Source organism: Stegostoma tigrinum, chromosome 11, assembly GCF_030684315.1.
Source record: "Stegostoma tigrinum isolate sSteTig4 chromosome 11, sSteTig4.hap1, whole genome shotgun sequence".
NCBI lineage: Eukaryota > Metazoa > Chordata > Chondrichthyes > Orectolobiformes > Stegostomatidae > Stegostoma > Stegostoma tigrinum.
Window position 1 is genome coordinate 52,755,202 of NC_081364.1, and position 26,954 is coordinate 52,782,155.

The 26,954-nt window shown below is 41.8% G+C and overlaps 1 protein-coding gene across 3 annotated transcripts in view; it reads right to left on the minus strand.

The window, feature by feature from the left end:
- The window catches only part of flnbl (filamin B, like), a 135,879-nt gene extending 109,735 nt beyond the window's left edge, over positions 1-26,144 (minus strand). For all 3 annotated transcript variants that reach the window (XM_048547920.2, XM_048547921.2, XM_048547919.2), the window contains exon 1: positions 25,986-26,144. The gene's annotated coding sequence lies outside the window, so the exon portion shown is untranslated. The remainder of the gene's footprint in view (positions 1-25,985) is intronic.
- Positions 26,145-26,954: the final 810 nt, after the last annotated feature.

Genomic DNA, 26,954 nt, shown 5'->3' on the forward strand with positions numbered 1-26,954 from the left:
AGATACCCTGAAAACGTTTTCCTTGTATTTCAGAGACGTTATAATTCTTGTCACCATCTAGAAAGACATCAGAAACAGGTGCATGAGATAGAATGCTCCATGTGGACCAAATCTGCATGTGTAACCATTTCCAACTGACTGCAGGAATTAATGTTCATTTGAAGTAAGAACATGCCTGAAGCAATTCTGGTTCATTCAGGAGATGGCGTTGCCAGAGGCCTTATACAGTGGGATTATAATTCCAGGCCATTTCCCAGCATATTTCCATTTGATAAAACTAAGAGGTGACAAACAGGACTGATTAGGTAGTCAGTATAGCTTTGTGCACGGGAAATCGTGTCTCACAAATTTGATTGAGTTTTTTTGGGGACATAATGGAAAATATTGATGAGGACAGAGCAGTTGATGGTGTCTATATTAACTTTACTGAAGCATTTGATAAGGTAGATTAACTTGTAAAATAACATCATATTGAATTCAAGGAGAATCTGCCAATTGGATTCAAAACTGGCTTTATGGTAAGAGTCAGAGGGTGGTGGTGGAGGGTTGTTTCTTAGATTGGAGGCCTGCGATCAGCAGTGTTCCACAGGGTTTAGTTTTGGGACCACTTATTTGTCATTAATATAAAAAATTTGAATGAGAATTTAGGGGGCATTGTTAGTAGGTTTGCAGATGACACCAAAATTGTGGTATAGTCTATAGTGAAGATAATTATGTAAGATTACAAAGGGATCCTCAGTTAGGCTAATGAACTGAGGAGTGGTAGAGAGAGTTTAATTTGCATAAATGGGAGGTATTGCATTTTGGTAAAACAAACAAGGTCAGGTCTTATATAGTTAATGGAAGGGCCCTGAGTAGTCCTGTCAAACAGAGAGACCTGGGGGTCAGGTTCATTGTTCTTTGAAAGTTGCTTCACACAGGTAGTCAGGGTGGTTAAGAAGGTGTTTAACACACCTGCTTTCATTGCTCAGACCATTGACTATAGCAGTTGGGACATCATATTGAGCTTGTAAAGGACTTTGGTGTGGCCACTTTTGAGGCACTGTGTACAAATCTGGTTGCCCTGCTATAGAAAGAATATGATTAAATTGGAGAGGATTCAGAAAAGATGTTGCCAGGACCGCTGTGTTTCGGTTATAAGGATAAAATAGGCCTTTTTCACTGGAGAGTAGGAGATTGAGTGCTGACCTTATAGAAGTTTATAAAATTCTGAGAGACATAGATAAGGTGATTGGTAAAGGTATTTTCCCTAAGGTGTGGGAGTTCAAAACTAGGGTGCATATTTTTAAGGTGAGAGGAGAAAGATTTATATGGGACCTGAGGGGCAACTTTTTCACATAGAGCATGGTTCATATGTGGAATCATCTGCCAAAGAACATGGAATTCAGCAGATATAGTTACAACAGTTAAAAGATTTATGGATAGGTACACGAATAGCAAAGATTAAGAGGGATATGGGCTTAATGCAGTCAAATGGGACATTTGTAATCATTTGGAAAACTTGGTCAGCATGGGCGAATTGGACTGAAAGGTGTATTAGACCCATAGCTTTGAATGTTATGACATTCCAAGAGTTCATCCAAATAGCTTTAAATTGAGGGGTGATAGATATCAAACAGATGTCAGAGGTGGGTTCTTTATTCAGAGAGTAGTAAGGGCATAGAATGCCCTGCCTGCAACAGTAGTAGACTTGCCAAGTTTAAGGGCATTTAAATGGTCATTGGATAAACATATGGATGATAATGGAACAGTGTAGGTTAAATGGGCTTCAGTTTGGTTTCACAGGTCAGCGCAACATCAAAGGCCCAAGGGCCTGTACTGCTCTGTAATGTTCTATATGTTCTGTATATATTTACTCTGTGCTGTACGACACAATGACTGTCAGCCAGAGCAGGTGATTATATCATGTTCCTTTGAAAGGGAATGAAAGAAATATATCAATTTCTGGATTTGCCAAGCCAGTGACATTCACGATAGGTCAGGAATGTGTCGACTGCAAGCTCAAAGATCTGAAGTCTGATCAGTGGGGAGAGGACAGGAACTATCATTCCATCATTGTGCAGTGAGCGTGCGATCGTGCACAATATGCCCTGGCAGTTAATGCCTGACAACCTCACGAGAAATATAAAAACTGACAAAAAACCTTCTTTAAATATATAAATAAAGGAACAGAGAGGTCAAAGTGAACATAGGCTCCTTAGAAAATGAAACTGGCGAGATAGTTCTGAGGAACAGGAAGTGGCAGAGGAATTAAACAGATATTTTTCAATAAATAAAAATCAAAAGGACTGCAGATACTGTAAATCAGAAACAAAAACATAGGTTGCGGGAAAATCGTAGCAGATCTCACAGCGCCTGTGAAGAAAAAAGCAGAGTTGACATTTTGGGTCCATTCACCTTTCCTCGGATATTTTGCATTAGTCTTTACGTTGGAAGATACTTTGAATATCCAGTTAATACTAAAGAATAAGGGGGAGGAATCACTGTCACCAGGGAAGAAATATTAGACAAACTAATGGAGCTAAAGGCAGATAAGTCTCCTGACCCTGGTGGTTTGCATCCGAGGATAGCGAAAGAGATAGCAGATGCATTGGTTCTAAATTTTCCAAAAATCTTTGGATTCTGAAGAAGTTACCAGAAGATTGCCAATTTTCCAATCTGACACCCCTATTCGAAAAGGGAGGCAAAAAGTAGGTAGCGGGAAGCTGATGAGCCTAACAACTATTGTTGGAAGGTATTGCAATCAAAAAAGAAAGTAACAGTAGAATATTTGGAAAATTATAACCTCATCAAGCAAAGTCAGAATGGCTTCATAAAAGGGAAATTGTGTCTGACTAATTTATTAGCGTTTTTGGAGGAAGTCTCAACCAGAGTGAATAGAGGGGAACTGGTAGATGTGTGTATTTGGACTTCCAGTAGGCAGTTGACAAGATGCCTCACAAAAGGTTAAGCCATAGCATAAGAGGCCTCAGTTGTTGCAGGTGGTTTATTTGCATAGATAGAGACTTGGCTAATGGACACAAAACAGTGAGTCGGGATAATTTGTTCTTTTCTAGATTGGTGACCCGTGACTTGTAGGGTTCCACATAGATCAGTGCTGGGACTGCAGCTGTTTGCTACATATTAATGACTTAGAGAAAGAAAATGAAAGTATTGTAGTCACATTGGCAGACAACACAAAAATAGGTAGAAAGACAGATTGTGAGAGGAATACAAACAGTTCACAGAAAAATATTGATAAGTTAATAAATGGACAAAAACTTGGCAAATGGTGCATTATTTGTGAAAATGTGAAGTTGTTCATTTTGGAGTGGAGCACCAAGGAACTGAATATTATTTAAATGGAGATAAACATAGAAAGCTGCAACACAAAGGGACTTGAGGTTACTTCAGTGTGAAACACAGAAAGCTAGCACACAGGGTAAGAAAGTAATCAGGAAGACTAAGGGAATGTTAGCCCTTACTGCAACTGTACAAGGTGTTGTTATGACTACATCTGTAGTACCATGAATGGTTATGGTCCCTTATTTAAGAAAAGATTGAATAATACAATACCATTCAATTCAGCAGGAACAGGCCCTTCAGCCCACCAAGCCTGCACCAATTCCTAGTTCTTATTTACACTCACTACCTATTGCCCATACACGGTTTCTATCCCTCTGTTTGCCTTCCATTCATGTATCTATCAAGATATGATTTAAACATTGTTAAGACGCCTGCATCTATCACCCGCATTGGCAGGATGTTCCAGGCACCCAGAAACCCTCTGTGTGAAAATTTACCTTGCATTTCTGCCCTAAACTTACCCCCTCTCACCTTGAACCTGTGCCCTCTTGTAGTTGACCTTTCCACCCTGGGAAAAAGCATCTGACTATCCAACCCATCTATGCCTCTCATAATTTTGGAGACCTCTATCACGTCACCCTTCAGCCTCTGTCTTTTCAGTGAAACTGGAACAGTATACTGTTAGCAGGTACAACAGCATTTTTACCAAGATAACTGGTTTTGAATTTAGCCAATTAATTTAGACCATGGCCTAGATACCAAAAACCAATTGGATTTGGATCTGATGATTTTGAAACTTAGGACCAATCCTTAGGAACAGGCTCAAAGGGCAATATGGCCTACTCCTGCTCCTATTTCTTATGGTCTCATACACCCCCTGAATGAAGGCTATCCCTTTTGCTTTGACTGATGCCTGCTGACAAAGATGACACATTTCCTTCCTCTGTGTCTGCGATAAATGGCAAGCAAGGCAGAAGTAATATAAGCCTCATATCTCTTGCTGAGGGGTCAAAGCACAAAAAGGCAAAGCAAGGCAGGGGATATTATGAGTATCCAAGTAGCTTAGTGTGAGTGAGTGCTGGGACAGTGAAGAAAGAGCCAGAGGTATAGTCTAGTCCAGTCCATGAGCTGGACGTATATGCTTGAGAACAATGTCTTTTCTCTGGCATTGCAATATTAGTGCAAAACCAAGCTGTAAGTGGATTGGAGAAGTGTCTTGAGGGTTTTGAATAATTTGGCACACATCAGATGCCAATGTTTGTGAATGTGGGTTACATGTGGCCAGTACTGAACAATGTGCCCTGCAATATTGGTGCCCTTGGAGGTCCTTTGGAACAAGCAAGCTGAATTTGCCAAGTATCTGTTCTGTTTTCCACATCAAGTTTTCTTGACGTCTAAATTGTTTGGTGAATTTGGAAAGATTGGAAACTGATTAGTGATGATTTAGACTGTCAAACAGGACATTCAACAAGCAGTAATCTCCCTTAATTAGCAACTCACAGCTGCCCAGTGGGATATTTCCTTCACCACTTGAAAAAAGCATAAAAGTTAGAGTGAGGTGTTCCCAGTGTCAAGATCAGCGACACATTTTGCCATGTTGTACAGACCCTTATAAGATTCCATCCATGGTTTATCTCATCTTATTGAACTCCATGGATAAGGCTTCCAGTGATCCACAAACAATGGGTTCCTCCCTTGGTCACGGTGCTTCATTTCTATTCCCTTCAATGGAATGTAACTGTAACCTGTGGTTACATTTACTTCAGTGCGGCTGATAAGCAGCAAGTAAACTCCATGTCACACAAATACCAGGTAATAACCATCTCCAATAAGAGTGAAGCTAAACATCTCCCCTTGATATTTAATGGTATTACCAAAACCTAATCCCCCAATATCAACATTCTGGGGTTACCATTGACCAGAAATTGAACTGAGTTAGCCATATAAATGATAAATTCTCCCATTGCTTCAACAGACAAGAATTCAGAAAAGGTATAACTGATTAGAACATTGCATGTCTGATGTTGCACTAAGCATTAATTTTCATTAGCACTTCCAAAGACTGTAATCGGTATTAGTTGGTATTAGAAGGATGGATGAAGTCAATGGCATCGCACTGGGCTCACTTATCCTGATTTATCCTCACTTATTAAGTGTTTTAGCAAATTTTGAAATTGCCCTGACTTGTCTTCCACCATGTATTGGAATCTAGCTTGAAAGTTCTGAGGTTGACTCTCAGATTATTGTTATACCAAAGCCATGTCCTGTGGTGTGAATTCCCAGGCTCAGCTGGCAATGTTCATACTGAGACTATAATAGCAGGTCAGTGGCTGGGAATTCTGTGGCAAGCAAGTTGCCTCCTTTCTTCCTGAATTTTACATCATCGACAAGACAATTCAGGAGTGTGATAGAATTCTCTCCGATTGCATGGATCAGTAGAGCTCCAACAACATTCGAGGTTCAAAATCATCATGACAAAGCAGTCCAATGAAGTAGACCGCCAAGCATCACCTCCAACATTCACTCCCTCCTCCATCAACACATAGAGGCAGCAATGTGTACCATCCAGAAGATGAGCTACAGCTGCTCACCAAGGCTCCAGCACCTTGTGACCCACAACCTCTGCCTTCTAGAAGGACAATGGCAGCAGACAAATGGTCACTCCAACCCCTGCAAATTATGTTCCAAGCCATTCACCACCCTGATCAAAACTAAATTGTCACCCTTTCTCTGTTGCTTGGTCAAAAATTGGGAACTCCTTCCTTACGAGCACTGTGAAAGTATAGAAGCATTGCAGCCGGTCAAGGTGGTAGGATCGCCATCACTTTCTCATGAGCATTTTGAGACATACAATAAATGCTGATGTGCCCACATCCCATTCAATTTTAAAGGAAAGCTCTTTTTAAGAAGTGCATTAGGTCTATTAGAAGATTAATGTAAGATATTGCATTTTGATAAGGCAAATCGGGGCAGGTCTTACACATTTAATGACTGGAGAATGTTGCCAGACAAGGAGACCTTAGGGTGCGGGTTCACAGTTCCTTGAAGGTGGAGTCACCAGTAGTATGAATAGTGGAGAAGGTGTTTGATACACTTGTCTTTATTGGTCAATGCATTGCGTATAGGAGTTGGGAGGTCATGTTGCGGCTGTACAGGACATTGATTAGGCCACTTTTGGAATACTGGTTCAGTTCTGGTCTCCATGCTATAGGTTGCTAAACGTGAAAGGATGCAGAAAAGCTTTACAAGGATCTTGCCAAGATTGGAGCATTTGAGCTACAGGGAGAGGCTTAATAGGCTTGGGGCTATTTGTCCTGGAATGTTAGAGGCTAAGGCGTGACCTTATAGAAACTTATAAAATCACCAGAAGCATGATAGGTTGAATAGCCAAGGTCTTTTTCCCAGGGTATGGGGAGTCCAAAATTAGACAGTATAGGTTTAAGATGACAGGGGAAAGATATAAAAGGGACTTAAAGGGCTAACTTTATCATGTGGAGGGTGGTGTGTGTATGGAATGAGCTGCCAGAGGAAGTGGTGGAGGCTGGTACAACATTTGAAAAGCATCTGGATGGGTACATGAAATAGGAATATTTTAGGCAGATAGGGACCAAATGCTGGTAAATGGGACTAGATTAATTTAGGTCGACATGGATGAGTTGGACAGAGGGGTCTGTTTCCCTGCTGTACAGCGCAATGACTCTATAACTGGGCACTCCTGAACACGTTACTCTGATTCGCCTTTGAGCTCTGTGCTGAATGTACCGTCACTAAGTCAGTAGCACATCAAGCGGGACCACACCCTAAAATCATTTCAAGGCGGATGGAGAACAAAGTTCCCACAATGTTTCAGTGGGAATGGGCGCGGCTGAACCGCGAATTGTATCCCTCGTTCTGGGAATAACTGCAAAGAATTTTTAGCAGCTTCTTTTATTTTTAATAAAATAACAAATGCAACGTAGAAGGTGGAAACGCATAGAAAACGAATAGAGCATGGCCTGATTCGAAGTTATTTTCCGGTAACCATTTGGCACTTCATTTGTTTGCAGAGGCGTGATCAGACATCGATCAAATAGCTAGGAATTTATACAGGCGTGTTCACACAGTAATAAATAGATGAGGTATAAGGCGCAGCTTAATTAACACATTGACTGTTACTGCATCAACAGTATGTGCTTACTCTGCACAACATTGTTTCGTAGTGTTGATATATGAAATTACAAATTCGTAGTGTCAACAGTAACTAGCGTGGGGAGCAGTTTTTTTTAGTTTATCACACTGCTACCCTCTACCGGTATCTTAGTGTACTCGACCACAAAATCCAACTGGATAGCCGTTGGCACACCGTTAAGTTTAATAGTAATTTTACCATAATAACAGAAGTCTACAATTATTGGAGAAGTTATACGGGCACAGATTTCCACTCATTAGTAGACATTTTAACGCTTGCGTTAATAGTTAAGCAATTGCATAAGAAGTCACTGTAGTTTTACATTTGGACTGAAGATGTTTTAATGCAAATAATTTCGGTGTGGGGACATAATAAGTGTGGTCTGCCCTCCTGCAGCTATTCAGCATGTACAATGTTTGTTTTAAAATCACAGTAAAAGGCATCATTGGTTTCTAGAGCAACTGCCTGGTGGGGCGAGGTTTTACGTTCTGACATTAAAGTATCAGATTTCATGTCATAAAGAAAAATAATGCAAAACATCACCATCTGTAAAAATCTTCCATAACCTATGTTTTTCTTCTTAATTACCTCAATAAGCTGTTTGATGCTGAATGCAAAAATATTTTTGCTTCAGGATGTAGATTAATAATTTTAAAATAATTTTTAAAAGCGCAAGCATCTATTTAATTATAAAGCAAAGTTTTATTTTCATTTTTTGTACTTGCCTCCTTAACAAATGTAATTTTCAGTAGGACACTAAATCCACTTAATACTCATTTAGCCATACATTTTTCTTTAGCTCTAAACTACAGTTTGAAATGGCATTATAGTTTTGACAAGAATTTTGTCTTGGGTATCATGGACTGGCAAGCCATTGGTTGTCAATTTAACTATTATCATTGGCAAGTTGTATACTTTATTTCAATATTTGTATTGACTTTGAGCAGACAGCAGAAAATATTTATCATGAAAGAAACAATAGCTAAATCAGAAAAGATAACCAGGGGAAATTCACAAAGAAATCAAGAAAGAAGTTTGATGAAAGTAAGAATAAGTTTCACAAATAATGTATGTTGACATTGTTAAAACGTGTTGAGGGATAAGTCAAACAATTATGTCAGACCTTGATGGTGGCAAATTGCTAGAATTAATGTTGAGGAATAGGATAAACTATTATTTGGAAGGTGCGATGCAGACTGTACGCCTTATATATACTTCTAGTATAATTTATTGTAAGTTTGTTTTTTTTGAGTTAGTAACATATGGGTTTTCTGGGTGACTGGAGTTAATAAATGACTTGTATATCTTTCTGTAGCTTTACTGATTTCTTTTAAAACAGAATTGTTGAGCACTTATTGGGTTTTGCATACAATTGTAGAGTTTTAGAACCAGACAATGTAAACAAGCTCCAGTTTAGAAGGTCAGGAAGTTTAAGCTAAAGGAAAATATACATTGCTCAAAGAAAGTTTTTTTTTATGGTTTTGCAGCTGTCTTGGGGTCCTTCAATAAAAATGGCTGTATAATCCAATGCTCCAGAAATGGGAAGGATATAGGGAAACTAGATTACCTTAGAGAAAGGAGTTAGTGATAATCCCAAAGTATAAATGTTGGAATAAAATCCTGAAGAGGACTTGAAGTTGAGTTTGAACTTAATTACATTACAGTCAGGAATAAGCTATCCGAGATTCCAGAGTAGGAATTAATTACCTTCAGGTGTTAGGAAAAGAGTTTTTCCCTTTGGTTTAAGTACTGCAAAAGGGGTGCTTTTATGTACTGTGCAAGGTATATCCATTTTTAAATTTTTAAAATTTGAATTTTTAAAGGAACTTTTCAGGATTATTGGGATTATACTTGATTTAATTTGATTTATTAGTCATATGTACCAAGATACAAGAAAAGTATTGTTTTGCATGCTAACCAGATAAATCGTATCTTACATAAGTACACCAGGTTAACAGAACAGAATGGTGTTAAAGTTGCAAACAGGGTACAGAGACAGATCAATTTTAATACATGAGCAGTCTGTTCATATTTCCGATAGCAGCAGGGTTGAAGCTTTATTAAATTTGTTGGTGTGCGTATTTAAACATTTGCATCTTCTGCCCAAAAGAAGAGGTAGAAGAGAGTATAACCAAAGTGGGAGGGGTCTTTGATTATATTGGCTGCTTTTTTGAGGCAAGAGGAAGTATAGATAGAGTCAATAGAAGGAAGGCTGGTTTGTTTAATGGACTGGGCTGTGTTCACAACTCTGTAACACAACTTGACTGTGTGTTGGAAACATTTGAATTTGTGTTAGAAGCGAATAGTTTGGCTTGTTCTGTTTTTTCATCACGTATTTTAGTTAATAAGGACGAGGAGCAGGAATAGGCAATTCAGCCCCTCAGCCTGCTCTGACATTTGATATGATCATAGCTGCTCTCATCTTGGCCTCAAGTCTACTTTCCTGCCCACTCCCCATAACCTTTCAACTCATCACCAATTAAAAAATCTCTTCTTTAAATTTACTCAATATCACAGTGTCCACCATACTCTGGGGTAATGATTTTCAGATTCATTATTCCTGTAAGAAATAATTTTCCCTCAACTCTGTCTTAAGTCTTGTTACCCCTGATTTTAAAACTATGTCCACTCCTTTTAGACTGTGCCAATATGAACAAACATCCTTTCTACATCCACTTATTTCAATTTCCTTTAGCATCCGATATTACTCAATTAGACCGTTTCTTGCTCTTCTAAACTCCAGACAGTAAAGACCTAAACCCCTCAATCTCTCTTCCTAAAACAAGCCCCTCATCTCTGGAATCAATCTAGTGAACCTCTTCTGAACTGCCTATAAAACAACTACATCCCTCTTCAAGTAAGGGAACCAAAATTGTACACAGTACTCCAGGTTTTAATGTTAAAATCAGCATCATTGCATGCTTATTTTTCTATGAGAGAAAACTTTGTTAAAACAAGCGCAAAATGTAATCTACCAAAGCAGGTTTAAGTCTGGGATTAGATTAGATTAGATTCCCTACAGTGTGGAAACAGGCCCTTCGGCCCAACAAGTCCAAATCGCCCCTTGAAGCATCCCACCCAGACCCATCCCCCTATAACCCACACATCCCTGAACACTATGGGCAATTTTAGCATGGTCAATCCACCTAGCCTGCACATCTTTGGACTGTGGGAGGAAACCAGAGCACCCAGAGGAAACCCATGGAGACATGGGGAGAACGTGCAAACTCCACACAGTCGCCCGAGGCTGGAATTGAACCCAGATCCCTGGTGCTGTGAGGCTACAGTGCTAACCACTGAACCACCATGCCGCCCATCAATCTATGTCCGCCCATCAATGGCAGATCCAGTCTGGATCTGACATTTGCCAGTAATAACATCAATTGGGATCGTAACAAAGGGATAGATTAATCAGGGACAGTCAGCATTGTTTTGCTAATGTAAGGTAATGATTTACTAAGTTGATATTGTTTTTGAGGAAGCAACAGGATAGTGCGTTGGGATGTTGTCTTCATGAATTTTAGTGAGATATCTGGCAAGGTCCCATATGGCCGAATGGTCAGAGAATTAAAGCCCATGGGATACACAGGAAACTGGCAAGTTGGATCCAAAAGTAATTCAGTGACAGGAAACAAATGATGGATTTTTGTAAATGGAAAGCAGATTCCAGTAGTATTCCACAGGGCTCAGTATTTGATCCCTTACTGTTTTTGGTGTACATTAATGATTTAGACTTGAATATCAGGGGCATAACTGGGAATTTTTTTTAGATGACACAGTCATCAGCTGGGTAGTTGATAGTGGAGAGGATGATTGCAAACAACAGGAAGATATCAGTGATTTGTTGATTGTGTGCAAAAGTGCCAAATGGAATTCAGTATGGACAGGGAAGACCAGTTTCACCTAATGAGAAAGTCAGTTTCCAAGGTGATAGATTTAAGATGATTAGTAGAAGAATTAGATGGGTCATGAGAAAAACCTTTTTTTCTCTGGATAGTGGGTGTCTGGAATTCACAGCTCAATTTGGTCGTGGAGGCAAAAATCCTCACCTCATTTAAAAGAAAGCTGGAACTGCAGCTGAAATATGGTAATCTGCAAGAAAAGGGGCTGGTAAGTGGGATTGGTTTATTCAGCTGGTACAGACACGGTGGGCTGAATGGCTTTGTTTTGTGCTGTAACCTTTCCAAATTTTGAACTTTTAAAACAAAGTTTTAACGCACGGGAGTGAAACACGGTGAGGAAAACAGAATGGAGACATGTTTATTATTTTTTCTTAGCTTGTCTGCACTTGTGTCATTGTGAAATTATCTCAAGCATAATGTACAAAATCCAAAGAGGAATAATGTAGTTTGGACAAAAAAAACTGATTACAATACAAGAGGATCATACTTCAATTAATGGGAAAGATGATACTGAATTTTGAAATGATAGTCTTTCCCTTCCAATTTTATTTACAACAAATCATGAAATATATGATAATACAGAGGGACCACGATGGTATTTGCAGAGGAATGGCTGAAATGGAGATTACTCAGTTGTGTCTTGAACCATTGATAAGGATGAGTTCTTTAATTGGAAAAAGACTAGGTAAAAGTAAAGTGGGTCTAAAAGAAAAAGCTATCAGCAAGTGGCAGCTACCTCTGTTCAGAGAAAACATTTATTTCCTCAAACAAACTGGACATATTTCGTTGGACAGATGGCTGTAAACTACCTACTTAGCTTCTCATGATCAGCAATGAGGCTGACAAGGACCATTCTAAATTGTGTTAATGGATCTGATTTTTTTTTCCTCAAATCTTTGATTTTACTGTACAAAATCCAATTCAAAGGAATAACATTTTATACACAATTTTGGATTCATTCGATAATATTGGATATTTATTAATCTCATGATGTATAAATTCTTTTCGATTGTGTACTACAAGAAGAAAATAATAATCTAACAACGCAGTGGGGGATGATTTAACTCTTCCACATGTGCTAGCTCTCTGAAAATGCTGTCCAATTAGTTGCAAGCCCTGTTCTTCTCTGCCCACAACCATTACATGGTGGACATTCAGCTCTGGATATTCTAGACAGCAAAGAAGTGAAATGTTTGACAAGTTTACTCTGGACTGCTTTCTGGTGGTCAGGTGCAAAATGTTATTGGTTAACTTCTGAATATGATATATTATATATCTGTATATATGGATAGAGAAGAGAACTAGTGGAAGATATACTAAAGATTTTTAAAAGCTACAATGGGTAATGTATTCTAGTAAAGCACAATCAATTGTTTGAAAGTTGTCAATAACCTTTTAAAATGGCTAATCCATTCTGTGGGAAAAAAAGCTAGAAGATGGACTTTGAAACTGAACGCAGCACACAGAGAGAAAAAAAAGCTACCTCACCATAATCTGGACTTGCCGGACTCTTCCACCAGTGACATGATTAGAATAGAGCAAATTGTGCCATTACATCAACATAAGACAGTAATAGGGACCAATCCACTGACAGCAGAATGTTGGGGTCATGGTTTGGACTCAGTTCTTTGTGAATGTTGCAACTCTGATGGAATCTCAGTTAGACCCAAACTTTGGATGGATTTCACACAAAATCAGTCAGTTCAATCAGTTCTAAACCAAACCAAGAGATCAAAGAGTAGTGGGCTCAATTTTTGTGGCAATTACCCCAAAGAGCACATAGCTTCAATACAGTACAACAACAGCACTTCTAAAATAATTCCTGGGCTTGGAACAATAAAACAAGTTTTGTTTGAAGTTATATCACAGCGGAAAGTAATTTAGACGTGTTTCCTGTGCCACTATTAGTTTTCTGTCTTGTAAACCCATTCTCCCCAGGATTTTATATTCCTAATTTTTAAATACTGAAACTCCCTTTGAATGTTTTAATCTCAACCTCTAAGTTCACACGTAATAAAGTATCCAATGGTTCAAAAGCCTTCCTTTGCCCTTTTCTTTTCGATTTTCCAGCAAGAATCCTAAGTCTCTGAGCAAATTTTGCCCATTCAATCAACAGTGAAAACAGCATTTTATTATTTATTCATAAACCCAAGCTTCAGTTACCACTTTACTGACAGCTCTTCTCTTCTTGTTGTTCCTACTCACATAAGCTACTATTGGTCCTGGCTCTACAGAAAATGTTTTCTTTCCCAATACCCTCTCTCCATCTGGCCCGACTTCAAAAACCTCGAGACCAAATCCCATTCTCTCCTTGATAACAAAGTGTGGAGCTGGATGAACACAGCAGGCCAGGCAGCATCAGGGAAGCACAAAAGCTGACGTTTTGGGCCTAGACCCTTCATCAGAGAGGGGGATGGGGAGAGGGTTCTGGAATAAATAGGGAGAGAGGGGGAGGCGGACCGAAGATGGAGAGAAAAGAAGATAGGTGGAGAGGATAGGATAGGTGGGGAGGTAGGGCAGGGATAGGTCAGTCCAGGGAAGACGGACAGGTCAAGGAGTTGGGATGAGGTTAGTAGGTAGGAAATGGAGGTGCGGCTTGAGATGGGAGGAAGGGATGGGTGAGAGGAAGAACAGGTTAGGGAGGCAGAGACAGGCTGGGCTGGTTTTGGGATGCAGTGGGGGGAGGGGATGAACTGGGCTGGTTGTGTGATGCCGTGGGGGGAGGGGACGAACTGGGCTGGTTGTGGGGTGCGATGGGGGAAGGGGAGATTTTGAAGCTGGTGAAGTCCACATTGATACCATTGGGCTGCAGGGTTCCCAAGCGGAATATGAGTTCCTGTTCCTGCAACCTTCGGGTGGCATCATTGTGGCACTGCAGGAGACCCATGATGGACATGTCATCTGAAGAATGGGAGGGGGAGTGGAAATGGTTTGCGACCTGGAGGTGCAGTTGTTTATTGCGAACCGAGCGGAGGTGTTCTGCAAAGCGGTCCCCAAGTCCCCATTCTCTCCTTACCAGCCAAGGCCTAAAATCATCATCCCCTGAATAACTAAATCCCTTTTAGTAAAAGCCACAAACCTCTGACTCCCATTCAAGCTATTTCCCTCTCATCCCTGAGCTCCCATTTTTCAAAAATAATGAAGAAGGAAGAACAATACAGCTCATGAACAGTCCCTTCAACCCTCCAAGCCTGTGCTGCCATATTTTGCTCTTCGAAACTAAGACGATGTTCACTTACAGGATCTGAATCCCTCTATTCCCTTCCTGCGAATGTGTCAGCTTCCACCACTTTCTCTGGCAATGCATTCTAGGTACTCACCACCCTTTGTGTGAAAACCTTGTCTTGCACATCTCTTTTAAACTTGCCCCCCTCACACCTTGAACTTGTGTCCCATAGTAATTGATCCCTCCACCCTGGGAAAAAGCTTCATACTTTCCACTCTATCCATACCATTCACAATCTTATAAACTTCTATCAGGTTGTCTCTCAACCTCCTGTGTCTATTTAATCTTTCTTCATAACTAAAATCCTCCATACTAGGCAACATCCTGGTAAACCGTTTCTGTATCCTCTCCAAAGCATCCACATCCTTCTGATAGTGTGGTGACCAGAACTGCACACAGTATTCCAAGTATGGCCTGACTAAATTCTATAAGACTGCAGCATAACTAGTCTATCATTATACTCAGTGCCCCTTCCAATGAAGGCAAGCATGCTGTAGGCCTCTTTTACTACATATCTACCTGCGTTACCACCTGCAGTAATCTGTGGACCTGCACACCCAGATCCCTCTGCATATCAATATTCCTAAGGGTTATGCCATTCATTGTATAATTTCCACCTGTTGTTGACCTTCCAAACGGCATCACCTCAGATCACCTCACATTTGTTTGGATTAAACTCCATCTGCCATTTTTCTGCCCATGCCTCCGACTGATCTATATCATGCTGTATCCTCTGAAAATCCTCCTCACGATCCACAATTGCATCAATCTTTGTATCGTCCACAAACTTTCTAGTTAGATCAGTTTCGTTTTCCTCCAAATCATTTATGCAGATCACAAACACCAGAGGTCCCAGCACCAATCTCTGTGGAACACCACCACCTCTATTCCAAAAAGCATCCTCCCACTGCTACTGTCTCCTATAACTAAGCCAGTTCTGTATCCATCTTGTCAGCTTACCCCGATACTATGTGACTTCACGTTTTGTACCATTCTGCCATGAGGGACCCTGTCAAAGGCTTTACTGAAGTCCACATAGCCAACATCAATATCAATCATCTTCATCATCTCCTCAAAAAACGTGATCAAGTTAGTGAGGCATGATCTTCGCTGTACAAAATCGTGCTATCTACCGCTATTAAGTCCATTTGCTTCTAAATGGCTATTGGTCTTGTCCCTGAGAATCTTTTATAATAGTTTCCCTGTCATTGATATGAGACTCACGGCCTGTAATGTCCTGGATTATCTTTGTTAGCCTTCTTAAACAATGGCGCAACATTGGCTATTCTCCAGTCCTCTGAGACCTCACCTGCAGCCAAAGAGGATGCAAAGATGTCTGTCAATACTTCAGCAATTTGCCCTCTTTCCTCCCTCAATATTCTGGGATAGGTCCCATCAGGACCTGGGGACTTATCTATCTTAATGCTTTTTAAGAGGCGCATCACCTATTCTGTTTCAATAGCAGTTTGGCTTAGAAATTCGACTCTCCCTTCCCTGAGATTAGCCTCCATCAATTGCTTCTCTTTGGTGAATACCAACACAAAGTATTCATTTAGGACCTCACCTACCTCTTCTGGCACTACACATAGATTGCCTCCTTTGTCCTTGAGCGGGCCAACCCTTTCCCTGGCTACCCTCGTGCTTTTTATATATGTATAAAAATCCTTGGGATTCTACTTAATCCTATTTGCTAACAACTTTTCATGACTCCTTTTAGCTCTTCTACTTCCTTGTTTAAGTTCTTTCCTACTTTCCTTATATACTTCAAAGGGCTTTATCAGTTCCCATCCTCCTAGACCTTACATCTGCTTCCCTTTTCTTTTTGACCAAGGTTATAACATTCCTGGTCATCCAAGGCTCACATAACTTGCCATACCTATCCTCCATTCTCGCAGGAATATACCGCTCCTGAACTCTTATCAACTGCCGTTTGAAATACTCACACAGGTCCGATGTGGATATACCCTCCAATCAACACTCTCCAGTTCCTACCTAATATTGTCGTAGTTCACCTTCCCCCAGTTTAAAACCTTCACCCCAGGACTGTTGTTATCCCTATCCATGAGTATCGGAAAACTCACAGTATTATGGTTACTACTCCTGAAATGCTCCCCTGCTGAAACTTTACTCACTTGGCTGGGCTCATTTCCCAAAATCAGGTCCATTGGACTGTTTACATATTGTGTCAAAAAAACACTCCTGAATGGTCCTTACAAATTCTGCCCAATCCAAGCTCCTAACATGAAGTCAGTCCCAGACAATATAAGGGAAGTTAAAATCACCTAGCACAACAACCCTCAGGGATAGTAAGAACTGCAGATACTGGAGTCAGAGATAACACAGTGCGGAGCTGAGGAACACAGCAGGCCAGGCAGCATCAGAGGAGCAGGAAAGTTGACATTTCAGATTGGGACCCTTCTTCAGAAACGGGCAACAACCCTACTGTTTTTATATCTTTGCAAAATCTGTCAACATATTCTTTCCTCTATCTCTCGCTGGCTGTTATGAGGCTTGAAGTATGCTCCTAGCATTGTGATTTCACCTTTCCTGTTCCTGAGTTCTACCCGTATTGCCTTGCTGCACAAGTTCTTTGTTGTATCCTCCTTCAGCTGAGTAATACTTCTTTGCCAGTAATGCCACTCCCCCACCCCTTTTACCTCCTTTCTATCACACCTGAAACATCTAAATCTGGGACATGTAACTGCCTGTCCTATCCCTCTTTCAGACTGCTGCAACACCAAAGTCGCAATAATGTCACAGTGCCAAGTACGAACCAAAGCTCTGAGTTTGTCTTCCTTGCCTGTTATACTACATTTCTGTCTGTCGCCAAACTCCTCATTCCAGGTTCTATGCCCCTGGCTCCTGTGAGCATAATGCTCTGTTTTCTTCTGCTTTCTGGGTATACCTTCTGGTTTTCAACTCAAAAGTGCTTTGAAGTTTGAATTCTACCGTAACCCCTACAAACTCAGTTAATTTTTAGAGTTGGATTCAAAATCCAAAAGGACCTTATGTGACTCTAGAAGCACCCTCCCTTTCGCAGCAAAGTGTATAGTTTCGAAATCAATTTAAAACTCAGCTCGGAGCTCCAGAATATTTCTTAAAACTTATTTGGTGTTGCAGCAGACAATATGTGCATCAAAATTTTGTCCGTGATTCCCAGTACTTCAAGCAGCTAAATGGTCTATTTCAACCCAGAAATTTAATAAAAATCTACCTTCACACTATTATTGAAATGTTATCAACACTGGCAGTTCCTTCAGTGGAATATGAACACATGTAAAGCCTGCGTCTTGTCATTTTTCAATACTTTTGATTGTGATCTGAAATGGGAAAATGACTGTTTTAAAACAACAGACTGAAGACTGAATTGCTGCACTTTAAAAACAAGTTACTGGAACTCTGAGTCATGCTTGCGCCACTGCTTCAAGCAGCTGGGGAGGAGAGAAGAAGGGCGAAGCTCTGAAAGTGAAATTCAAGATCCGTTCAAGGTCGTTAGAAGAATGAACTACCAGCAATAGATTGCTGATTTGATCGTGCAATTGGGACCAGTCGTGGACGCTGGGGGTCATCAGCCTGACGACCATTCTATGGTTAGTGTACTAATCATCCAGTTTCACCTGTGAAAGAGTGAAACAATCTAAAAAGGGATTTGGACATCACTCATTCTGGGAAGGAAAAGGAGAATCTCATCAAATCCTGTGGACAGGATTGAACAGTGTCTCTCCAGTGCTTTTTCATCTACCCATAAAACCAATTTTTAATGTCTGTCTTTGTTGGAAGTTTAGAAATGGTTTCAACTAGTAGAGTTTTGTGGCGACCGTAAGAGTAGTGGGGCTTGAAAATCAGCACATTTACCTAAGTGGGTGGTAACACAAACAAGATCAGAACTTTGTCAGAGATAATGGGAACTGCAGATGCTGGAGAATTCCAAGATAATAAAATGTGAGGCTGGATGAACACAATCTCTGATGAAGGGTCTAGGCCCGAAACGTCAGCTTTTGTGCTCCTGAGATGCTGCTTGGCCTGCTTTGTTCATCCAGCCTCACATTTTATTATCTCAGAACTTTGTCAGGGTTGTTTTGCACTTTTGCTGCAAATGGGACTTCAGCTTCATCTCCGTTTAATGTTGTAGTTGGGACGGCACCCAACTCCGAGCAAATTCCTTGCTTCCATGTCTATTCTTTTTACCCAAAGAAATGTATATAGGTTCCCCCAAAATTCCTTCATTTGATTACCTTAATTTTTCAATAACAGGTTCCACATTCTAAACCCTCTGGTTAAAGAAGTTCTCCTGAATCCTCTTTTGGATTTTTTAGTTATGTAGTTTGTGAATGATGACTCCTATCTTTGATCTCCCCTGCAAGTGAAGCCTTCTTCAAGATATCTAGGATTTCAGCCTTTGATCTTCACCTTATAGATGGAAGAAACCTAATATATTCAATCTTTATCGATATTACTCCAAGTCTAAAGTAATTGACCATTCAAGTTTGACAATGATTCTCCTTTTCAATTCTATCCTTCTAGAAATAAATCTTAGTGTTTTATTTATTATGCCTTTTATCAAGCTGCAATACTTTTAGCTATTAGTGTATCTGTGCCCCAAGATCCCCTCCCACCTCTTATTTTTCAAATAGTACATACCTCTTAATTCTTCCTACTGAACTGTACCATCTCAAGCTGAGCTACTTTGGAGTGCATCTGCTATTAATATGTCCACTCCTCAAGTTTATTAGTGTCTACCTACATTCTGCTGTGTTCCTCTTGTGCAGGATCTACATGCCAGCTGTCATGCGTAACAGTTACTGCTACCAAAGTTGCAACATTCCTCGTGTTCAGTGTTATTTTGCATAAGTAATAAGGTTGTTGTCATGGGTGGCTTCGACTTCCCTGATGTCGACTGGAACCTCCTTTGTGCAAATAGTTTGGATGGATCAGATTTTGTCAGGTGTGTCCAGGAAGGATTTCTGACTGAATATGTAGATAGGCCAACTATGGGCGGGGGGGGGTGCCATATTGGATTTGATGCTTTGTCAGGTGTGTTCAGGAAGGATTTCTGACTCAATATGTAGATAGGCCAACTATGGGGGGAGGTGCTGTATTGGATTTGATGCTTTGTCAGGTGTGTCCAGGAAGAATTTCTGACTGAATATGTAGATAGGCCAACTATGGGGGGAGGTGCCGTATTGGATTTGATGCTTTGTCAGGTGTGTCCAGGAAGGATTTCTGACTGAATATGTAGATAGACCAACTATGGGGGGAGGTGCCATATTGGATTTGATGCTTTGTCAGGTGTGTCCAGGAAGGATTTCTGACTCAATGTGTAGATAGGCCAACTATGGGGGGGAGGTGCCGTATTGGATTTGATGCTTGGCAACAAACCAGGTCAGATGTCAGATCTCAGAGATAATGGGAACTGCAGATGCTGGAGAATCCAAGATAATAAAATGTGAGGCTTGTGCTCCTGAGATGCTGCTTGGCCTGCTGTGTTCATCCAGCCTCACATTTTATTATCTCAGATGTCAGATCTCAGTGAGAGAGAATTTGAATGATGGTGATCACAACTCCCTGACCTTTACCATAGTCATGGAGAGGGATAGGAGAAGACGGTATGGGAAAGTACTTAATTGGGGGAGGGGGAATTACAATGCTATTAGGCAAGAACTACAAAGCATATGTTGGGAACAGATGTTCTCAGGGAAATGCACAATAAAAACGTGGAGGGTGTTTAGGGAGCAGTTGCTACAGGAACTGGATAGGTTTATCCCACTGAGGCAAGGAAAGGATGGTAAGGTGAAGGAACCTTGGATGACAAAACATGTGGAACATCTAGCCAAGAGGGAGAAGGAACCTTACTTAAGGTTGAGGAGGCAAGGATCGGACAGGGCTCTAGAGGGTTCCGAGGTAGCCAGGAAGGAACTAAAGAATGGACACAGGATAGCTGGAAGGGGGCATGAAAAAGTCTTGGCAAGTAGGGTAAAGGAAAACCCCATGGTGTTCTATATTTATGTGACGAACAAGAAGATGGCCAGTGTGAGGGTAGGGTTGATCAGGGATAGTGGAGGGAACTTTGCCTGGAGTTAGAGGAGGTAGGGGAGGTCCTTCAGTATTCACCAGTGAGAGGAACCTTGTAGTTTGTGAAGACAGCGGGAAACAGAATGATATGCTTGAACAGGTTGATGTTAGGAAGGAGGATGTGCTAGAAAATTTTGAAAAACATGAGGATAGGTCCACTGGGCCAGACAGGGTATACCCAAGGTTGCTATGGGAAGCGAGGGAAGAGACTGCTGCCCCTTTGGCAATGATCTTTGCATTCTCACTGTCCACTGGAGTAGTACCAGATGACTGGAGCATGTAAGATGTTATTCCCTTGTTCGAAAAGGGGAATAGGGATAATCCTGGGACTTGCAGACCGGTTAGTCTTGCTTCTGTGGTGGGCAAATTATTGGAGAGGATTCTGAGATAGTATTTATGATTATTTGGAAAAGTATAGAAATAGTCAGCATGGCTTTGTGACAGGCAGATCATGCCTCACAAGCCTTATTGAATTCTTTGAGGATGTGACAAAATACATTGATGAAGGCAGAGCAGTGGATGTAGTGTATATGGATTATGGCAAGGCATTGATGAGGTTCTCCATGGTAGGCTCATACAGAAAGTAAGAAGGCATGGGATTCAGGGAAATTTGACTGTCAGGATACAGAATTGGATGTCCAATAGAAGACAGAGGGTGGTAGTGGATGGAAAGTATTCAGCCTGGAACAAAGAAGGATGAGAGGTGACTTGATACAAGGTGATGACAGACACAGATAGAGTAGATAGGCAGAATTTTTTTACCCAGGGCAGAAATGATTATTATGAGGGGGCATAATTTTAAGGTGTTTAGAGGAAAGTATAGGGCAGATGTCAGAGCTAGATTCTTTACACAGAGAATTGTGGGTGCATGGAACGCGCTGCCAGCAGCAGTAGTAGAGTAGGTACATGAGGGATATTTAAGCAACTCTTGGATAGGCACATGGATGATAATAAAATGAAGGATATGGAGATTAGTTTGATCTTTGAGTAGGAATAATGGGCTGGCACAAGATCGTGGGCCGAAGGGCCTGTACTGTACTATATTGTTCTATGTATAAATGTAACAAATTTGCGTACATAAACATAGCCTGTACCACGTCTCTTTGAATCAACAGATAAGATCCTTGTTTTCCAAGGTACTAGAAGGATTTTTTGCTTTGTAACCGGAACAGATCCAACCATTCCTTGCCCTCCAGGGGGGTTTCGTCAACCAATACCTCCTACTGTTCCTTAGACAGTTTCATGGGTTCGAGAGACCCCGCCCAGCCCTGCTCTGGGCCGGAATCGAATCCGCTCCCCTCCCACACCCCGTGCTGACCTATGAACAGGATCAATCCAACCGAGGCGACGGCAGTGAATTTGTTTACTAGTTAAAATAAACAATGATTTAACCACGGGAGCAGAACTGCAATACATTGAACTATGGAGAAAGGGACAGGCTTTATAAGCAGTAGACAAAAGAGATGGAACAGAAATAACATAACGAATGATTCGGTCCGACAGGCAAGTCCAGGGAGACACCAATCAGCGATGACTCAATCGCAGACGGGGAGCAGACAGTTAAAGCGAGAATGAGGGGATGGAGATCCAAGAGGGAGCGAGTAAGAAAATGATAGGCGGCCAGAACTTGCGACAGCAGTGAGGGAGAAAAATGCGCACTTCGAGAAACAGAATGAAAAATGGAAACAAAATGGTTACTACCGCATTATCGAATTGTATGACTTAAGCTGAACAGTGAATTATAATGTAAAGATCAAACACACCATCGTTTTGAGCTGGACATGTTACTTTTTAATCATTAATCAAATAAAGTCTAAGGATTCCTTCTGTTTTCACAACGTGCTCACAAACAATGCGTTTTATCAGTGACAGTTGTGCTGATAAATTAGTGATCCGTAATTCAGTTGCAATCTAATCGAACTTCGTGCAGCAGATGCAGCTGGGGCTCTCCCTGACACCTTAAATACCTTCTGTTCAGTGTTTGCTGGGATCGGCATATTTAACAACAACTTCTCGGAGAATAATTTTGTTAGAAGTATTAACACCGTAGTACATGATGCCCAGAAAGGCAGCGATTATCGTCATCAGAGATGACAGTAAGAACTGAAGACGCTGCGGTCAGAGACAACTCGAGTGTGGAACCGGAGGAACACAGCGGGCCAGGCAGCTTCAGAGGAGCCGGAAAGTTTACGATTCGGGTGGCGCCCTTCTTCAGAATTAGGGGAGGGAGAAGTGAGCTTAGAAATAGAGGAGGGGTGGTGGGGCTGGAGAAGGCAGGTGGGATGGTGATAGGTGAGTGCAGGTAGGCAGCGGTGGGGATGGCTCAGTAGGTTGGGAGGGAAGATGGACACATTGTGTCAGGTTAAGGAAGCGGGGATGAGAGGGAAGGTTGGACATGGGATGAGCTGGGGGAGGGGAGATTTTAAAACTGGTGAGTTCCCATGTTTAGGCCATTGGGCTGTAGGCTCCTGAGGTGGGATATGAGGGCTTGCTCCTCCAATTAACGTGTGACGTCATTGTCATACTGGAGGAGCTGAGGATGGACGTGGCACCCAGGGAGTGAGGGACCAGTTGAAATGGTTCTCGACTGGAAGGTTTTGTCATTCGTCGCAAACAGAGAGCAGACGCTCTAAAAAATGGTCTCGGAGTCTATGCCTGGTCTCACCGATGTAGAAGAGGCCACATTGGGAGCAGTAGATCAAGTTGACGGATGTGTAGGTGAATCCCTGTCTAATGTGGAAGGTCTGTTTTGTGCCTTAAGTGGTGGTGAAGGTCGGGGAGGAGTGTTAAGAGGCAGATGTTGCACTTCCTGCTGTTGCAGAGAAAGGTTTTGGGGGGGGGGCGGTGGCTTGGTTATTGGGGAATGTGGAGCAGACCAGAGAGTTGTGGAGAGTGCGATCCCTATTAAAGGCAAATTAGGGGTTGGCCGGGAAGTATCTCTGGTTGTGGAGTCGGATTACAGGTGGTGGAAGTAGTGGAGAATTATACATTGGATGCGGAGATTGGTGGGGTGATGAAGACAAGCGGGGTTCTGTCATTATTTTTGTTTAGGGGAGGGGATGTGAGGGCAGAGGTGCTGGAAATGCAAGAGATGCATTGAGGGCTTTTTTGATCACCCGAGTGGGTGAAGTTACGGTCTTCGTCATCATTCGTTTTCCAATAGGGGGCGCTTCAGAGCGGCTCGGATGTTCTTACATTTGGACTTCAACGTAGCGAGCGCCTTGACCAAGTAATCGCTGCGGTTAAAATAGGTACACAGCGACTTTTATGTTGAGATTTTTTTAAAAAAGATGTCAGATTTCTTTTAATTCTTCAGTTAATTTTGTGCCAACTGAGAATAAAGTTAATGTTGAGGAAGTAGGCAGACACTTTCAGGAGCAGCACGGCGAGGATAAGTGTAAAGACAAGCTCTCTGCTCTGTGCTGCTGCAGTCATGTCCTATGTTCCTGAATGTTTCAGCCGGACATGGGGCGTTGGTTTACACCCAGCGTGACTTAAAGAACCTCTACCACTGGGCAGGAGGACACTTCCCTCCATAATATCTCATACCCCACTTAGGGGCCAACTCGGCCCTCTTGGATCTTCACAAGAACATCACGGGGAAAGAGTGTGTGTGTGTGAGTGATAAGTATTGGTTAGGCTTATCTTTTCCCACATGTTTTAATTGGTCTTCATGAATGTTATCAGGCCGTCTGCGAATGTGAGTTAGGAATTGCACATATTTGGAGGAGATTTCCTCAGAAGGGTTTTCCGAGTGTGGTAGGTGGGTTATTAAGACCACCCTTTTGGGTCGGTGTTGGGCGTATTGGGAGAGGTTGTCCCAGCCACCAAGGGTGCTCCCAACCCCCGCGGTTAGACTGCGCGGTTACCCCTGCACATGGCGGCGCCGCGCAGCAACTCCCTGCCGTTCCTATTGACGAAGATGATTATCGGAAGCCTCCTGCCAACGAAACAGCATCAACAACTTCAACAAAAACACCGATTTTTTTACCTCCATCAGCACCCCCCCCCCCCCCACTTTCCCAGTTGCAAATTTAGAACCTGCTCATCTTCATACAATAACCTGATCGCCTGCATCCAATTAGTGACAGCAATCACTTGTCACTTATAGAATTCCTGCAGTGTGGAAACAGGCCCTTCGGCCCCACAAGGACACACCAACTTTGTTACAACTCATTCAAGCACTTTTTAAAAACTGTCTGATGGTATGGTGTCTACTTATCTTGTAGCTCCCCAAATTCTACTAACATGTAAAAGTCTTTAATTTGAAATTTTCTATTCACACTCTGTTCCTCTGCTGTTGTTGCTATCGTCCACGGTAGTTAAAACTCCTAGTCTGACAACCTTATCTAAACTCCCTCTCCACTCTTCTGGTTTCCCGTGCCATAGAAACTGGGATGAGATTTGCTATTTTGTTCCAGCTTCGAAGCAATGTACTGAAGAAGGAGATCTCTGACCCACGGACGGAGCCCCGCTGAACTTAAGGATCTCCGGCATATTTGTACCTAGGACTCTACATGACCTAGAGACCCAGTTCCACCTCCGCCTCTGATTAGTCAATGTGTAAGGTATAGAATCAGGCCGGGTTTTCTTCGGACTACTGCCTTAATATTTACATTCATGTTCATCAACCGGGTACTGCCCTGTGTCTCGCTTCACCTTACTGGTGTTGATCATTGTTTTCCGTTCATTCACTTTACGGAAGGTGATGCATTTCATTGTCCTGACGAAAGAAGTTTCCTCAACCAACTCCCACCACCACCCCTCAAATTTCATATTTCCCTTGTTGCATGGAACAACATTCAACTGACTAATTGTCTTGATTAACAAAACAAACATCTCGAACAGATTCGGGCCAAATACAACATGAAACATTGCAATGTCGACCACAGGGTGAACAGATCTTCCGGATTCAGATGTATACACGGAGCCACCTCAAAACACGTGCCAGGAGGCACAATGCTGTGTTCTCCGATTTTAGAAAGCTGTGTCTAGCCATTTTATAGTATTTCAATTCCTTATCTAGTGGAAGGAAACTTATTTGCTTTTGCAAAGACAATACACCTCCCTCTCCCCTTCACACGCTCGAAATGAGATCCCGCATCACTCACTCATTCCCTCAACACAGTTAGCGCGCTGCTCGGTTCAGCTTTCCCAGTAAATCGCTCTTCTCCATAAAATGAGAACCTTTCCTCTAACATGTTCTCATCTTGTTGTAAATCATGATGTCACCATCTGAAATGTACCAGAAATCCGCCGATTCGCTGGCGGTTCAAACCACGGATTGTTTTTTAAAAAAAGGACAGAAACATAACAGCCGAGATAAACTTACCCCAACGCTGAGAGCAACTGAATTTGACAAACTTGTTTGCTCGTGTTTGTGCTGCACAGGTCCACTGGTAAACCGGGGTCTTTCTGCTCTGAATTCCCTTGAAAGACAGCGCGTCGCTGTTTTAAACAGGATAGTGTAAAGCGACAAGGACCTGGAACTGATTTAAGCTCTGGTCCCCCACCGCTTGCTTGTCTTTTAAAACATTACGTAATGCTATCGCTATGTTCATTCATTTAGCAGGACCAAAAAAACATTAACCCTTTCCTTCCATTGCCCTATATCCCGTTGGAAACACAACTTCACGATGACGCAAAGAAATTGCAATTGTCCAAAACCCTAGGTACTAAGATGTTCTAAATACAATTGACTGGAGGTCAGGTATCTGGACAGCATAATTCTGAATTCGTTAACCGATCTTAACATATCATTTCTCAACAATGAAATACTGAACGTTACCAATTGAAATTCCCAGTTCGGATTATAGCTGAATATGTGGAAATGTATGAAATGAGAATTGCAAAATTAAATTAAAGTGGGTGAGTTATCGGGTCCTATATATCTAACACAACCAGAACCAGCACAACTCCACCCCTACGTTGACCAAAGCAACCCCCCACAATCGCTGCAGTTTGCTGTTGCTTGAGATACACTTCATTCCTCATCAACAAGTACAATCCAGAATTATTCAGAGTTGGTGACGCGGGATAGATTGAGGAAGTGAGGCTTCCCAGATACGTTCTGAACCTGGCTGTTTCGGGATAGAAATAGTGTCAGTTTGGGGATGGCCCAAAGCACGTCCCAGTTTGACCCCTGTGTCCCGGAACCGCGCTCACATTCCTTCCCCTCACTAACTTGGCGTAAAAGTGATGTTCTCGCCAGTAACAGTGAGCGTTCTGTTTGTTTTACTTGCAGAAGTTGACACGGCGTACAGCCTGACACCACTGTGGTGACTTAAATGTGCTGCTTCTC